At 36.1% G+C, this 16,318-nt stretch overlaps 1 protein-coding gene across 4 annotated transcripts in view; it reads left to right on the top strand.

The window, feature by feature from the left end:
- Tmem117 (transmembrane protein 117) overlaps positions 1–16,318 on the top strand; it is a 476,419-nt gene that overhangs the window by 11,767 nt on the left and 448,334 nt on the right. Inside the window, exon 1 of one of the 4 annotated variants that reach the window (XM_047551642.1) lies at positions 490–569. The exons of 2 other annotated variants lie outside the window; for them this stretch is intronic. The gene's annotated coding sequence lies outside the window, so the exon portion shown is untranslated. Of the gene's footprint in view, positions 1–489; positions 570–599; positions 686–16,318 lie in introns of those variants that run through there. One more of the 4 variants, XM_047551641.1, reaches the window with a different exon arrangement.

The raw sequence follows: 16,318 nt of genomic DNA on the forward strand, positions 1-16,318 counted from the left end.
GATCAACAGGGAGTTTTGAATGGACATGAAAAGGAGATGATGGGAGATAGTGGTCTGGAAGAAGTGGACAAGGGCCTGGAGATTGGGTGACAACTGAACAGGTGAAATGGGAGTAAGAAAAGGCACAGGAATGGTGGGTGTGGTTGAATGACATGTTGTAACAGATGTACGGTCATTCTGTAGTGGTGATTTCCATCTAGGGTGTGGACTTTTGAGTATGTGTACTAAAGTGGAGCGCAGAGACAGATCATTGACACAGAGGTTATGAAGTAACAGGGTGTTGGTTGTGTTATCTATCAAATACTGAGTGAGCATAGTGCTGTGCATAGTAATCATGGATAGAAGAAGTTAATTGTGGGTGGTAGGTGTGAGAGGGTTGTAGGGAACATTCCTCAAGCTTATTTGTCAGCAGTCGCTGACACCGTGGTCTAAGTAAACCAAACAGTCTGGACAGAGGAACTGAGGAAATGGTAAAGACTCGCCATGGATTGAAGGCCTTTGCAGTTACTGAGGCTGAGCTACAAGCTGAGGGGAAGCCTTGCTCATCAAGCATCCCAGCAAGCTGTGATGTGAGTTCGCCCGCCCGTACTGCCTCGCCTCATGCTATGTGCTGGAACTTGCCCTTCTCCCAGTCCTTTGTCTCAGACCGTCTCTGTTGCTGGGCAGAATCACTAAGGGATACTTGGTTAGTTTACATTATTAAGATGTATAGCTCATCTATAGGTTGGTTCTTTTATGTTTTAACAAGCCTCTTAACCTGATTGGATAATGTGCCTGTATATGTCTTGAACAATCCCTAAGTAGAATGAGATCTGTGCCTTCGAGCCTGGTCTCTGATGTCTGGACTGGTAGGCATCGTCATCACTCACTCTCAATGGGACCCCGTCTCCTAAAATAACAGAGAGTCATTTTGGAAAAAGTGGGTGAAGAGTTCATGGCACCCAAAAAGCATCCACTACAATTTATTGCTGAATTTGTTTGTAACCCACTTGGGGAATTTTTTTCATTGTAGCAAGTCATGACAAATTTAGACCAGAATATTCAGTTTTGAGAAGGGTTATTTTCCTTTATTAAAAATTGCTTGAGAATCATAAGTTTAAGGTGCTGCTGTTACTAAGAAGGACATGTCATTTGATTTTTGTGATTCCAACACTGTAAGTCATTCTGTTGCAAACTCTTATCTCTTGTACTAAAATCACATTTCAGTCATGGCTTACATTTTAATTCTCCTGTTAGTATAAGTAATTTAGTACCAAAGAAGCTTACTAGATTTCAAGTGGTCTACTGAGTGCAAATTATTTTCAAATAATATAAAAGTATATCTTATTTTTTTTACTTATAATCAAAAAGACTCTGTAATGTCAGCTTTATCACTTTGATAATTTCCTTATCTTTTTATTCCTTACTAAAAAATCTGAAATCATATGGGGTACTAGAGAAGAAATGATAACTTGTAAATCTTGGCAAGTAAGATAGTGGACTTTTGATTCAATTTCCTAATGAACTCCAAGCTTATCTTCTCTTTCTGTTTCCCTTTATCTCTCTTCATGGCCATTATTTCATGAACTATGTTTCCTTGGTTCATGAACTCTTAATCATTTCCTCCTCCTCCAGTTCATTATGGATCTGACAATAATTTTTCTATATTACTAAATGGCTCTTACCACCCACAGAATAAAATCTAAACTCTTTCTATTGATTTCCAAAACTGTTTATGACCTATTCCTGCCTGACTGCAAACTTTATCTCTTGATACTCCATGCTGCACAGAATTATTTTTGGTTCTCAATCCTGCCATGTTCCTTTATGCCTCTGTGCCTTTTGCACTTGTACTCTGCAATGACCATCATGTTTATTCCCTTCCTGTCAACTTGGCTTGCTTCTAAGCTCTAGTTCAAGCATTATCTCCTCTGTGATGCCTTCTTTGACTCCTTCTTATTACACCTAAGGTATCATTTCTTCAGCTCCCATTTGTGACCACATGAACCAAAAGAGTACAACAGGGTGCTCTGGAACTGACAGCCTGCAGCTTCATGGGAAGAAATCCAAAATTTAATGCAAACACAAATGTTCTTATTGACTTGGAGTGTGATAAATGTTTCCATCCTTGTTCCCAAATAACTAGCATTTATACATAATTCATTTCAAAAGGCTATATTTAAACCTTTAACAATTTGTGAGTACAAGCTTATTGTAGGTGGTGGTGTTGAGGGTGACGATGATGGTGTCTGATGTTGGGAGGGGGACTGATAATTGCAAGCACAGAAATTTTTTTACAGAAACATTGAGATGGTTTACAAAATGATCAGAATAATTTTGTGGCATCAATTAAACAGTGTCACTTTTTGGCATTCTTTACTGAAACACCAAACATATTTAAATAGAATGTTACTGTTTCTTTCATTTCATTAACTGGTGAGTTTTCTCTCATTATTTTTTTATTTTTGTATTGGGGATTAAACCTGGGGTGCTTTACCACTGAGCTACATCCCCAGTACTTTCTTATTTTGAGACAGGGTCTTGCTAAGTTGCTGAGGGTCTTGCTAAGCTGCAGAGGCTGGTCTCAAACATGTAATCCTCCTACTTCAACCTCCTGAGTCTCTGGGATTACAGGCATGCACCCTGCCTAGTTCATTTATTTCATGATGGTAAATCTCATCTTTGTAAACAGCAAAAGGACAGCACAACATTATCAGTTTAAAACATAGTGAAGAAGAGGGATCAATTCTGCAAACACATAATATAATCCAATTCATTGGTTATCATTTTTCTATCAGACATAAATATTACAATTTTTAGTGATTTGGATATAAATATACTTTAGGAACAAAATGTAATCCAAAATTGATACATTCAAAATAATTGTTTTAGTTTTAAAACTAAATCTTATTAAGGTATAAGATTAGGATTTATGAAAATTAGATTTCACTGGAATGTCAGTTTATACTCTTCCAGTGCCCCTCTTTCCCATTTGCTTCGATGACTAACTTTGATGGGGGAAGGAGGGATATTTTAGAGATATTTATGAATAAAGAAATCCAAAGTTGTTCTGCTGATGATAAGACATATACAAAAGGGAATTTGATTTCTTGAGCTAATTAAAGAAATATTATTTATTTCAAAAATGAATTGAAATTATTTACAACAACATATATACATAATACTGCAGGGATAGAAAATTAGGACCACATGAATTTTGTTATCTTGCTCATTTTTGAGCTTTCTTGGAGCCTGAGCAAAAGGGAAGATGTGATATATTATACACCTTTGGTTATTATCAATGATAAACATTTCAAATTCTACATGGGGATTTTTCTTTGCCCTAAATTTTAGATGTTCTTGCTCTAAATTTTAGTAGTTTTCTTCTTTTTTCTTCTGTTTTTTACAGGAAATATTGAATGGTGAATTGATAAATGCAGAAATAGATTTCATGTTTTTGAGTCTTAAAACAAACTTTTGTTAATGAATAGAATGTAGTATTTCAGCATAAAATCAATTTTGTTATACTTTATTCCATGGAAGCAATTCTATGAAGGGCAGAACAATCAGGGTCCAAGTAATGCCTTCTGGCTGAATAATATTATCCAAGGATAGATCTTAGAACATCAAGATTGCAACAAATCCATTTCTCAAATAAACTGCATCTCTTCTGCTGTTTATCTTTCCTCCTTTTTTTGTATTCTGACATGGGCCAAGAGTCTCCATTAGTTGCAATTTTGTTCTTAACACTGCTTTTTTTTTTTTTTTTAAAGCTTCCTTATTTATTATTATTATTATTATTATTTTGCAGTACTGGGAATCGAACTCAAGGCCTTGTGCTTGTGAGGCAAGCACTCTACCAGCTGAGCTATCTCCCCAGCCCCTTAACACTGCTTTTTTAACACATTGTCAAAAGAATTCCACCTGAAGGAACTGTCAGACTCTTTGAACAAAAAAGACACACTGCTTATTCATTGAAGGCAGGACCCAACTGGAACTGGAGTGGATGGAAGGCAGGCAGACTCAGAATGATTTGATACGTGTAGCATCTGAAATGATTTTAAGTCTTTTCATATTTACCCTCAGACATGTATAATTGTTTCATTGAAGTCTGATTTCCCAGCTATAAGCCATATAAGTGCAGGGATTTAATCCTCAGTGCCTAAACAATGCATGGCATAAAAGTGTTTATTAAATTTGAATGAAAAAATAAATTAATATATCTTCATCTTTTGCAGGTTAACTTTGCTAATGTTGCCTTTTTAGTCTAAGCTATAGAAGGGTACTCATTTGATCATCCATAAAATATGAGATAAGGTATTTAAAATCTGGTTAAAGAGACAAGGTATATATACATGAAAAATTAAATACTCTGATAATACAAGGAAGTGCATATCAAAATCAAATGAATAGTGCAGACTGTGAGTGCTGTGGGAATTTAAGAGGGGAAGAGCACAGTGGACCAGGAAGGTTGAAGAAAGCTTTGCTGCCATTGTGGGTCTCAACTGAGGCTAAGGTGTGAGTGGCATTAAAATAGTCAGAAATGACATGAAAGTGAGCAGAGGAGATAAGAACAACTGTTGCAGTGTTTTTTGTTTTTGTTTTTGTTTCTGTATGAGGGAAAAGAAACCTGAGGGCTTATTTTTCCTGAACGAGTTTTTGTCAGGAAAGAATAGCAGAGGCAGTGGAAAGGTAGGTTAGGTCTCCTAACTTTGGACTTTAATCTCCTCCTTTTGTGATCTTCTAATCAAGGACAGTATTTGAATAAGGTGTGAGACAATGACATGACTAATCTTGAAGCAGAATCTAAGGAGAATTGGCAAGGGAGAAATTGGAGAGTAATTAGGAATCAGGAAGGCATTTTAGGAGCTATGGGCAGTAATTCAGGGTTGAGACTGCTCAGGCCTGGCGGCACTAGGGGAGGAACAATGGGAAGTCAAGCAGGACAGAAGTAAATGAGACTGAATCTTCCACAACTAATGGATGTGAACAGGTGAGAGTAAGGGTGAAGTTAAAGGTAACTAGGAGGATTGACCTGGATGGCTGGGAGAGTATTGAGAGAGAGAAGGAGAGAAAATCATTAGGAGAATTGGTTAGAGAAGAAGGTACTGAGTTCAGTGAGTGATACTTCAGGTACTGAGTACATAAGTGATGACTCATATACATTGAATAGTACTCAAAACAGCAAGCAGTGTACCTTACCAAGCTTAAACCAGGACCTCTTTTTGAAATTCAAAATCCTAAGGCCAGATTTTTCAGAATTTAGTGTATGTGCCACTCTGCTAAATACGCCATTGTCAAACACACTAATAGTTCTGTAATTAAATATCTATTTCTGTGGATATTCACATGAAGGCTAAAATCAGTGCTCAAGGAAGTCCACATTAGCTTTTATTGCTATAATTCAGATTTAGTCCATGCACAATGGTGCATGACTATAATCCCAGCGACTTGGGATACTGGGATGGGAACATCACAAATTTGAGGCCAGCCTCTTCAACATAGTGAGACCCTGTCACAGAATAAAAAAATAATAATTAAAAAGGGAATCGGGTGTAGCTCAGTAGTAGAGTGACCCTGGGTTAAATCCCTAGTACCACAAAAAAAAAAAAAAAAAAAAAAAAAAAGGAAAGAAAGAAAAGATCAGATTTGGTCAGGGCTTGCCAATATATTAGCTACAAATACCAAAAAAATTAATTACAAAGATCAGTCTTTTGGATTTCATACACAATTTTGACTTCCCCAAAGTATCCAGCTACAGAAGGATTTCATAAGGATAGAGGGAAGAGCAATGGAATAGAAGGAGATTGAGGGAGAGAGAGGAGAGATGGGAAATGTGGGATGAATTTGATGAAATTTTGCTGTGTGCACATATAAATATACCACAGTGAATTCTACCTTTCTGTATGTATAGCACCAATTAAAAAACAATAAACAGAAAGAACGCCAGTAGAGAAGATGAAGGGGAATAGGGAAAGAAAGAAGGGGAGGGAAAGAGGAGGCATTAGGGACTGAAATGGAGCAGATTAAATTCCATACATGTTTGATTATACCAAAATGAACCCATCTATTATGCATAACTATAATGCACTAATAAGTATTTAAAAATCATTATTCTTTTTTAAAAGGAAGTGATTTTTAAAATGAAATTGTTTCTAGATGGGTAAAAAGAATGATAATTAGGGGCTGCAATAGATGAATACATGCCGAAGGTATATTTTTCTTGTGCTTACATTATGTAAACTATTAAGGGGTTGACTTTTTCCTGGGTACCTATGTCTGTTTTAGTTTTAAACAGGAAGTTTTGGGTAAAAAGTATCCTCAGTATTGAGAGATTTGAGAGGATAAATTCTACCTTGTTTCTTTGGTTTTATTTTAACAAAAGGACATCTCCCAAATTAATAATATTTTATCATTTGGTGAATTAATGATGCTAAATGCCTGTTTGTTTTCTATTGTCTTAGTTTTAAGCCTAGTTTGAAATTTTTTTCTTTGTATTTTGAGCTACATACATGATTTTATTTCAAAACTGGAAAGATCTGGATATTCCAGAAAATGTGGGTAATAAGTCATGGTGATTCGGTACTATCAAAACATGGAGAGTCAAATATTTAGAAAAGAAAAACCATTATTTCAAAACCATGATATGGGTATGGTTTGATTTCCTTTGTACTAATTCAGTGTCCAAATAGCTGAACAGTATAAATGACCCTCAAGTTTATTATACTAGTTAAGAGTACATTTTTAAAAAGTATATTTGTGTCTACTCAGCATAAATGTCAACAATTGATTATTTTAAGTACTGTATTATCAAGATGATAAGTACTTCATTTTAGGGGAATTATTTCAGAAAATTCTATATATGTAGCCAGATGCTTCTTAGAGTATATATAGTTTTAAATGTTGTCCTCTCAAAATATACAATATCTAATATTCATGACAAATATTATTTAAATGTTATGTCATCATCTTCATCCTCAACCAGTCTTACTGAGTGCTAGTATCTTCATTTTTCTGTGTCAACACACAATTCCTTTTCACAGAGGAAATGATTTTAGAACCAGAAAGGACTAAAAAATTCAAATAGGGGGGAAATGTTATTCCAAAGCTTGGAGTGATCTTGTGGCATAAGAATAATAGAAAAAAAAGCACAGATTAAAAATAAATAAATTAGATTAAGAAAAGTAAAGTGGAAAATAATTAATATTGGAGACTTTTAAAACTTCCCAGAGAATTTTTTTTTTCCATAGGGAAATTTGGTATATAAGAGTAACTGAACTTTGTAGCCCTTTACAAGAAACTTATCCCGTAAATTTAATGTTCTTTCATACAACAGGAAAGGAAGGTGAGGGTGGAAATCCCAAGTGCACAGCCCTCTCCTCCCACACCTACTTATTAGGAGTCTTCATTAGCTCACAGTGCAGTCAGTTGCACATCCATTAGCACTAAAGGGCAATCAGCTGTAGCCTTCAATGTGATAGACTCGTCCGGCTGCTCTAGTTCCTGTAGGGCAGAGAATTCAAGCACTGTAAAAAAGACACCTCAAGGACTTAATAAACTAGCTCAGACTAGAGCATTATAATTAAGCAGGTATTAACCAGGGTACCTTTCTAGGTATGTTTTATGTGGAGGAGTCATTCGGGGGCCAAGGGACCCTTTCTGTTCCACATTCAGTTATTGCTTCCACCTCCTCTTCTCATTTCTTATTAATGGGAGTTAATGGTAGAAGTTTCTTATGAAGGCAACTCTTAAGTGGAATTGCAGAAGGCAGACCCATACATACAGTGCAAAGAAAAACCACTTCACCATTGGATATAACTAATCCAAGGTGGAACTTGACAACCGATTAAATAATAGGTAATGAAATTGAAAGTGAAGAGTACTTGTTTATTTAATTCATTTAAAACTACATTAATAGAGGGTCCTGTTTGTTGTTCAAATAATGGGGTAATTAGTATTGGCTGGAGCAGGAGAGTGATTTGAGAGGATGCTAACAAGGTGGGAGTAAGGAGAGTGTTTTGATATCTTGGCTGTGTTGTTTTGCAGGGTTCTGGATAAAAGGAGGCAAAAAAAGGCCATTACAGGACATGGCACAGGGGGCATCAGACTGGAATAAGGACTTCTGCAGACTTTGTTGCTTTATAGTAGTGGTCCTGACACTGTCTTTGAGTATGAATATCTGTGGTGGTAGAAGCTGTTTTGTAGTTTTTGGTTTGTATTCTTATTATGGCTGTGACCCAGAGTTATTGTTGATGGGTAAACAGAAGTGTACAGGGTTGATTTGCCTAACTCCAAGGTCATCAACAATAGCCAGCAGTAAAATTGGAACATAAACTGAAGCCTCTCGATTCCCAGACAGTCATCCCAGATGGCGAACTGGCAGCCGCAAGCCTCGTCTGCCTCAGGACTGGATTGTGCCTGGTCACTCCCTACAGCTTTGCTCCACATTGTCTGTGTTCAGGGATCTTTTCTGGCACTGCTTCTTACCTGCCCAGCCCCTTCTTTTGCTTAAAGAAAGTCATTTAGTTGACCCAGCAAGAAGTTGTACAGTTCTAGCACAGTCTGTCATTGCAGCTAAACCCAGAGAAACTGAGCACAAAACTTCCTACCCTTGCAGCCATTTGTAACCCTAATGTTTCTAGCTGGGCTCTATATCTTTGCTTTAACTTATAGGAATGTGATTACACATCAAGATGTCCCTTGCCTAGTCCATGCTTGTTAGGATACTTCATGTGTCCTTGAGGACATGACCATTGAAATGGACAAACCAACTCAGAGTATACATGCTGTGTACATATAAACTTGAGATAATGAACTTGAACTTACCCTTCAGCTGTCCAGGGAAGTTAATATTTCCTTCTGCTTCATAACTCTCTCTCTCTCTTTCTGTCTCTCTGTCTCTCTCTCTGTCTCTCTCTCTCTTTATGTCCTTCCAGTTTATTCCTGTTTTAACAGCAGATTCTTTTTAGCATCATCACTGACAAACATATTGAGTATTTTTTGCGTGGGGCAGGGCTAGGTGCCATGAGTCTCGGTCTTTTAGAAGGTTAAAGTCTGGCAAAGCAACCACAAAAAAATTTTAAAATATAGCCAATATCAGATCTAGATATATGAAAACATACTCTTAAGATCACTGCAGTGCCAGCCCATGATAACTGCCACATAGGTAGGATAGACCATCTACTCTGAAGGGGTAAGAAGTCATTTGCAACAGAAATGGTCAAATAAGGCTTTATTTGAAGTAGGGTTTGGTGGAAGCCATGGACTCTCAGGATGAATGCATTTGGTAAGAGCTTTCTTGTTCCATCTTCAGCTATCTCTGGGTACCTCTGATAGTGATGAACTCGCCATCTCCTGAAAGAAGTCCCTCAGTATGGTCAACACTTACTGAGTTTGAATCTGAGCTTTGTTTTGCAGCACCACAGGGGATGAGGGTATTCCAAGCAAACACAAAGCTTTGGGGGAAGGAAAGGGCAAATAGTTTTGGGGTAGGGTATGCACAAGGCAGTTTTTCTGGATTGGGAGATTTGGGGTGGACTAGAGGCAGGAATTAGATAGGTCAAGGTAAACTTGGGAGGGTCTTTACTTTGAGGTTTGGGAACTTAAAATATAACCTGAAAACATTAAGAAGCCATGGATCATATCCCTCCCTTTAGAATTTTAAATATAAAAGGTTACATAAGCTTATTGTGGGGGAAAAACAAAATATATGACATCAAGGAAGGAAGTTAAAAGTTTTTGATCACAAGAATGACAGAATCAAAATAGTGTTGTGGGAAGATAGATGCAGGATTAGTTGACCTTGAGGCAGCCAGGCGTGCTACAGGTGCTGGGGTTCACCTGACCTCAGCAATCAATATTGCATTTAGGAGTGGTACCAGGGAGGATGGAGGGAGGAGGAGGAAGAAAACAGCATGTGAGGAAGACTTGACAGCACAAGTACACTCTCTTCCTCCTCCTGTTTTTTAAAATAACATCTTCATTTTAAGGACTCCTGTTCCCTGAGTCCACTCCCATCATATACTGAACATAAGACATATCAATCTATTTCTAAAAGTGGAAACTTAAATTCTCATTAGATCATCCTACTTTATTTTCCAAGTTTGCTGAGAGAAACGAATGTATAATTCTGGCTATCTGCAACACTAGGAGTGGCTAAGAAAAAGCAGATTGTGTTCACAGATGTATGTGTTAAGCTGTGAAGGTATTAATGTCATTGAGTTTCTCTTTTTTCCTGAACTCTTTGGATCTTGCTTACTGGTTTGTCTCCACTCATTTGCAGAGTATGGGAGCCTTTAATGTAAGTCTTGATTTTGTTCATTCAATAAATACTGAGCATTTTCTGGGCTCTTGGGATAGAGCATTGAACACAACAAAGCCTCTGCTTACATTCTAGAGGGAAATGAAACTAAACAAGTCAATATGCCATTATATGTTATGTCAGAGGGCAGACAGGCTGTGGTACCTCAAGCAGGAGGAGTTGGGGGAGGAGGCCCAACCAGTTTCTGGAATTCCCTCTCCATTAAGATGACATTTGAATAAAGACCTGAAGAAGATGAAGAAGCAACCTATGTATCTTTCTAGGAGAAAACATTCCATGAGAAGAATAGGTCAAGGGGAGAAACCACCAGGTCATGGTATATTAAGAGCATTTGATGAGTAGGAAAGAGTCCAATGGCTGACTCTAAGCAAGCAGAGTAGAGAGTAGGAGAAAAAGTGGGGGTAAGGTGGGATAGCAAGATCATAGATTTCATTTGAGAAAGTTCTTTTAAGTGAAAGGGAAGCACTAAAAAACAAATACGCCTGTGTAGCTTTTTTTAGTTTCTGATTTAAATATAATGTATTTAAAATTGGTGTTTGGGGAAATCCTTAAGCCCTGTTTCTGGGTTTCCTCTGAGATGATGCATAACAGATGATTGTTCATTTTTGGTAACTTCTTTACTCTTCTGAAATCCCCATTTTGTTTCTTGAGGAGGGCTTCCACCCCACTCCTCTTTCCAGTCACACATGGAAGTGCAGAGAGCTGGGTTTTATAGTGAGTGAGATATTTCTTAGTGTCCTTCTGTGTTTCTGGCCCATCCCTGGCAGTGCTGGTTTTGTGATGGTATTTCTAGCAATAAAGGTAGGGAAGTTCATCCTGGAGTTGGATATCATGGGGACAACCATCAGTCTTTAATCTTCTGACTCTCAGATGCCCCATGGAATAAGAAAAGCATCTTTCTTTTCTGGGGATGAACAGATGCTCTGTCCACATGAGCAGGAAGGTTGGTAGTGATGGGGCCCCAAGGCCTACCCAGGTTCTTCCCCTTTATAATCCCAGCAGAGTCTGTGAGTTTAGGCATCTGAAAATAACCCTGTCCATGTATTTTGAGATTGCTCTCCTGCTTCTATTTAGAGTCTAAACAGATTACTGAATTAGTCCCCTCTACAGAATTTTGTAAACACAAGTGCTTGACGATTCATGTTTAAGAGAGGACAGACATTTACTTAACAGCTGAATTCTAGCTGACAGATCAAACTGAATGCAAAAGAAGAATATTTTTACTGTACCTCAGAAAACTGTCAGCAGTGGGTGGAAGATCTGTAGATACAATACTGTGGCAAATCTAGACATATTTTAACCTTAGATATGCAAGAAATATCAATAAAAGAGATGTCTAGCATTCATTCCAGAGGTACTTCTAGAGTGTCCATTAGTGTAGGGGGCTCAGTCCTAGGTACTGGGGACACAGCAGTGAATACAACACACAATGTTTTTTTTTTTTTTTTTTTTTTTTTTTTTTTGCGGTGCTGGGGATTGAACCGAGGGCTTTATGCTTGCAAGGCAAAGCCCTCTATATCCCCAGCCCCAATGTTCTCATTTTTATAGGTCATATATTCTAGTGAGGGAAAATATACATTATTGTGGTAATTCATGTAATTCATCAGATATTTGTGTCATCATCTCTGATTCAAATACTTGCTCTTGTGATGAGTTCTGGCTGGCTAGGTGAGAGCAGGGGTGAGGTGTGCTGTTTCTGAGCAGGAGCATTTGATTACACATGCAAGACCCTCTCTTCCTTGGCAACCACTGGTGTTCCAGATAGTTGCTGCACCATCTGCCTGAGTCTTGGTATGAAGACAGTGTGGAGCAGAGCCTGTGACTGACCCTCTGTGCACATGTAGAGTGAGAAAGGAATAAACTTGTTTTGTTCTAAAGTCCCAAAATTTTGGAATTGTTTGATACCATGGCATATATCAGAATTGATGGGATGTAACAAATGTAGTGCTTAGAGGTAATTTATATTTTAAATTCTTAGATTATAAAAAAGCAAAAAGGTTCTAAATCATTGCTCTGTTTCCATCTTAAGGGATTAGAAAAAGAAGAGCAAATTTAACTAGAGGTCAATAGGAAGATGGAAATAATAAAGAGCAAATAAGAAGAGAAATAAAGAAGAAAAAGGCAAACAATAGAGAAAATGAACAAATCCAAATGTTAATTTTTAAAACATTAATATGACTGGTAAGTTCAAATAAGGCTGATCAAGAAGCAAAGATAGAAAGCACAAATTATGAATATTGAGAACCAAAGAAGGAATCTGGGCATGGAGGCACATGCCTACAATCCCAGCTGCTTTGGAGATCGAGGCGGGAAGATCACAAGTTCAAGGTCAGACTCAGCAGTCTAGCGAGACCCTGTCTCAAAATCTCAAAATTAAACAAATAAAAAGGGCTGGGGATGTAGCTCAGTGGTAAAGTGCTCTGTGTTCGATCTCTAGTACCAGGAAAAAAAAAAAAAAAAAAAAAAAAGAATGAAAGAGGGAATATGACTACAGATTTTAAACAGGTAGAAAATAGAGAATGTTAATTTATATCAGCATGTTCCAGAAAACCCCAGAAAAAGAAATAGATAAATTTATTGATTTGTATAATTTCACAAAACTGATGCAAGAAGAAATAATCTGAATAGCTATGTATTTATATAAAAAATCTAATTCATTATAAAATATTTTTCCATAAAGAATTTTCCCAGCATTCTTTTTTTTTTTTTTTTAACAGACTGCATTTTGATTCATTGTACACTTGAGGTCTGTGTGTTTGTGGTCTTGAGGACATGTAGCTTCTAACCTTTTCTAAGCAAATGGAAGAATCAGAGCTTTACTTGTGTATTAAATTTATTTAATGCTTATTTACTGCTTGTTTTAAGTGCTTTATAAATAATATCTTATTTTTCAGAGACATGAATCATAGTAAGGATGTGACAAGAAGGGAAAGTTTAGGAATGATGATTTTCCACAATATATGCAAAATAGTATAAACTGTTTTCTATCCACTACTGCCAGAAATTTGTTGGCAAACTGAAACATGCTTTAAAATGTGTACTCGGATGGCATGATCAATTGATGCCTTACTCTCATTTTGTTTCTATATGCTGAATGGAAAACAATTGTTGAAACACAGGATATGAGACAAAACTTGGATTCTTTCTGTTTCCTGTTCTTGGCTTGTCATTTTCTGCCTTTCAAACTCATGCTGTCCATTCCCTTGCATCTCCACATTTGAAATCTTATCTGCCCTTCAAAATTTATTTCAAATGTTACTCCCTGATTTTTCTTTCTATAAACTTTTACCACCTGGTCAACGTCAGTGGTTTAATAAACATTTTAAAATGAATTCCATGAAGAGACAAATGAATGAAGTTGTCTATTATGTTAGATGATGCAAAGAAGCAACCTCTTATTTCCAACTTCATCCTCATTGGTATCATGATTTTGTGACTGGAAATTAATAAATATCTGCCTTTGGCTGTCTCCACAACAGTGATTAGTGTTTAATATAACTATATAAGCTATTACAGAGCAATTGTGCAATACTTGAAAAATGAATTGAGTTGTTATTTATCTGATTCAATAATTTTTGATAACTGATATGTGCCAACAAGAAACTAATGATTCATGAAGAATTAATTGGAGAATATTTTTCTAGTATTTGTTGAAGATTCTATTGGATCTTTATCAATTCTTCCAGTTATTGTTCTAATAGGAAAAATTATATATATATATATATGTGTATATATATATATATATATATATATATCTACATAAAGCAACCTTAGTGGGTCCTACATTCCTAATTAAGTTCTTCATTTCCTAATTGACTTATTCATATTAATTAGTTACTCAATACTTATTCATATTAATCATATATAATTGTGCTTTGCCTATATGTTCAAGTTGTTTGAAGGTTATTGATGTGATTGTGGTGATCTCTGCTCTTTTTCTGGAGTTGTGACTAAGGCATTTTAGAGCACTCTGTCTTCAGAACCACCTGCCGCCATCTCAACCGCAGGTTCATCATTTTCCACTTTTGGCTCATAGCCTATAGTTATCAAGGATTGGCTTGGAAACAGTATTGGCACAGACTATCCTTATGAGTACCAATACTCTTCTAAAAATAAGTGTAAAAAGTGCCTGCTTCTAACCATAGAAAACCTATGACTAAGGCATTGTGAATATTTGGCTAGTGACACAGCAGGTATTCAGAAGTTGGAAACTTTTCTGCACAATACTTTCTCTTGGACCTAGTTTGCTAACTTTTAGTTGAGGGTTCCAAATACTTCTTGTTACTGAACTTTTGTGTGTTGCTTTATGTTATCAGAGCTTACTCAAGTATGGAAAAACCATACATCATCATATGGCATACTGTGTAGAAAGAGGTTGAGCATAATTTGTTGATACTCTCCCACTTGTAAAGGTACTTTTGAATTTTTCCATCTTCCAACTGTGATAGTTAAGATGATAGTTAACATACTTCCCCAATCTACCATCAAGTAGTATGTCTTGTTTTATGGTACAAAAAGAAAAGTAGCCAGTCTTTGAATTCTTAATACCCTTAATAGCATTATAAAACTTCTTTAATATACACAGAATATAGCCTTCTTTCCCCCCACCCCACCCTGTTTCTTCTTTTTTGGCAAAGAGAGAAAGATGAGAAATGATGATGCAAATGAGGTTATTTTACTGCAAAGGAAAATGTCTTAAAATAAAAGATTATAAGTCAGAGTCTAAAGTGTAGAGAAGTAGGCAAAGAGGATGTTGGAAGATCAGTAGAGAGATGCAGTGGGAAATATAACTTTAACAAGTGGATGGCTGGGTGCTTTTCCTGTAATCTCAGCAACTCAGGAGGCTGAGCAGCAGGACTGTAAATTCGAGGTCAGTCTTGGCAATTTAGTGAGGCCATCAGCAGCTTAGTGAGACCCTGTCTCAAAAGAAAAAATATAAAAGATCTGAGGCTGTAGCTCAGTGGTAAAGCACCCCTGGGCTCAACTGCCCTCAACTAGAAGCAGATGCTCAGTAGAGTTGAATGCTTTAGGAAAGACAGAAAGATGTCACACAGAGTGGTTAAGTGTGGTGATAATGATAATAGAATCAACAATTTCTAATCACACCTGTTTTCATTCTATTCTTTTTATTAAATAATGACACTTTAGAGATCTGAATTCCCACAGCTTAAATATTAAAGAACATCTCTTTTTTCTTTTAAATAGCCTTAGTACAGTATAAGCTATCACATTGCATACTATGCAGCACAGAAAGTATTTTTAAAGTTAATTATTTGTTTGAGAATCCACTTTAATCAAAATCTTTTAGTATATGAGAGTATATTTATATTTTACAAATATATGTGAAATTCTACTAGCTCTGACATATGATATGTTACTCCAGCACTCAAAGATTCACTGCTCTAATAAAATTTGTATTTAATAATTAATTTTGGTATCAGAATATAATGAAAAATTAGCTATTCTTCTTGATTGCTATGATGGTAGCCAAAACCTGAGGCTTGTGTTGAGGCAGGAAGACATTTTTGTTAATTTTATGTCATTAAAAAATTACTTGTTCACTTCTATTTTAACCTTTAAATTTTTTACTATGTTGCTTCACCTATTTTTCCTGTACCTTTATTTTCTGCTTTTTTGCTTTTTTAAAAATTTTGTTCTGAGTTTGTTTCTTGCTTCTACCAGCATTAGTAGTAGTTAAGCTTTTACTATTTTTTTTTGTTTTTTTGCATTCCTTTTTCTTCTGCTTAAAGCTATAAAACATATACTTTTTTCATTTTTTTATTCTTTCAACACTCTTGTGAACATTTATCATTACAAAAAGTGGGTTAAAATTGTTTTTGTTATAATTTGTTTATAATCTGAGCTAAAAAATTCATATATCTTTTCACTAGCCTTTTAATTTGATCTCTTTTTTTTCATTTATTTTTCTGTTCTTATTTTTCTACTCTCATTTTTCTCATTTTTGAAGTGGCAGATGTTTTTCTCTTTGGATTAATAAAACTGAACTTTATTATTTTA

This window comes from Sciurus carolinensis, chromosome 4, assembly GCF_902686445.1.
Source record: "Sciurus carolinensis chromosome 4, mSciCar1.2, whole genome shotgun sequence".
NCBI lineage: Eukaryota > Metazoa > Chordata > Mammalia > Rodentia > Sciuridae > Sciurus > Sciurus carolinensis.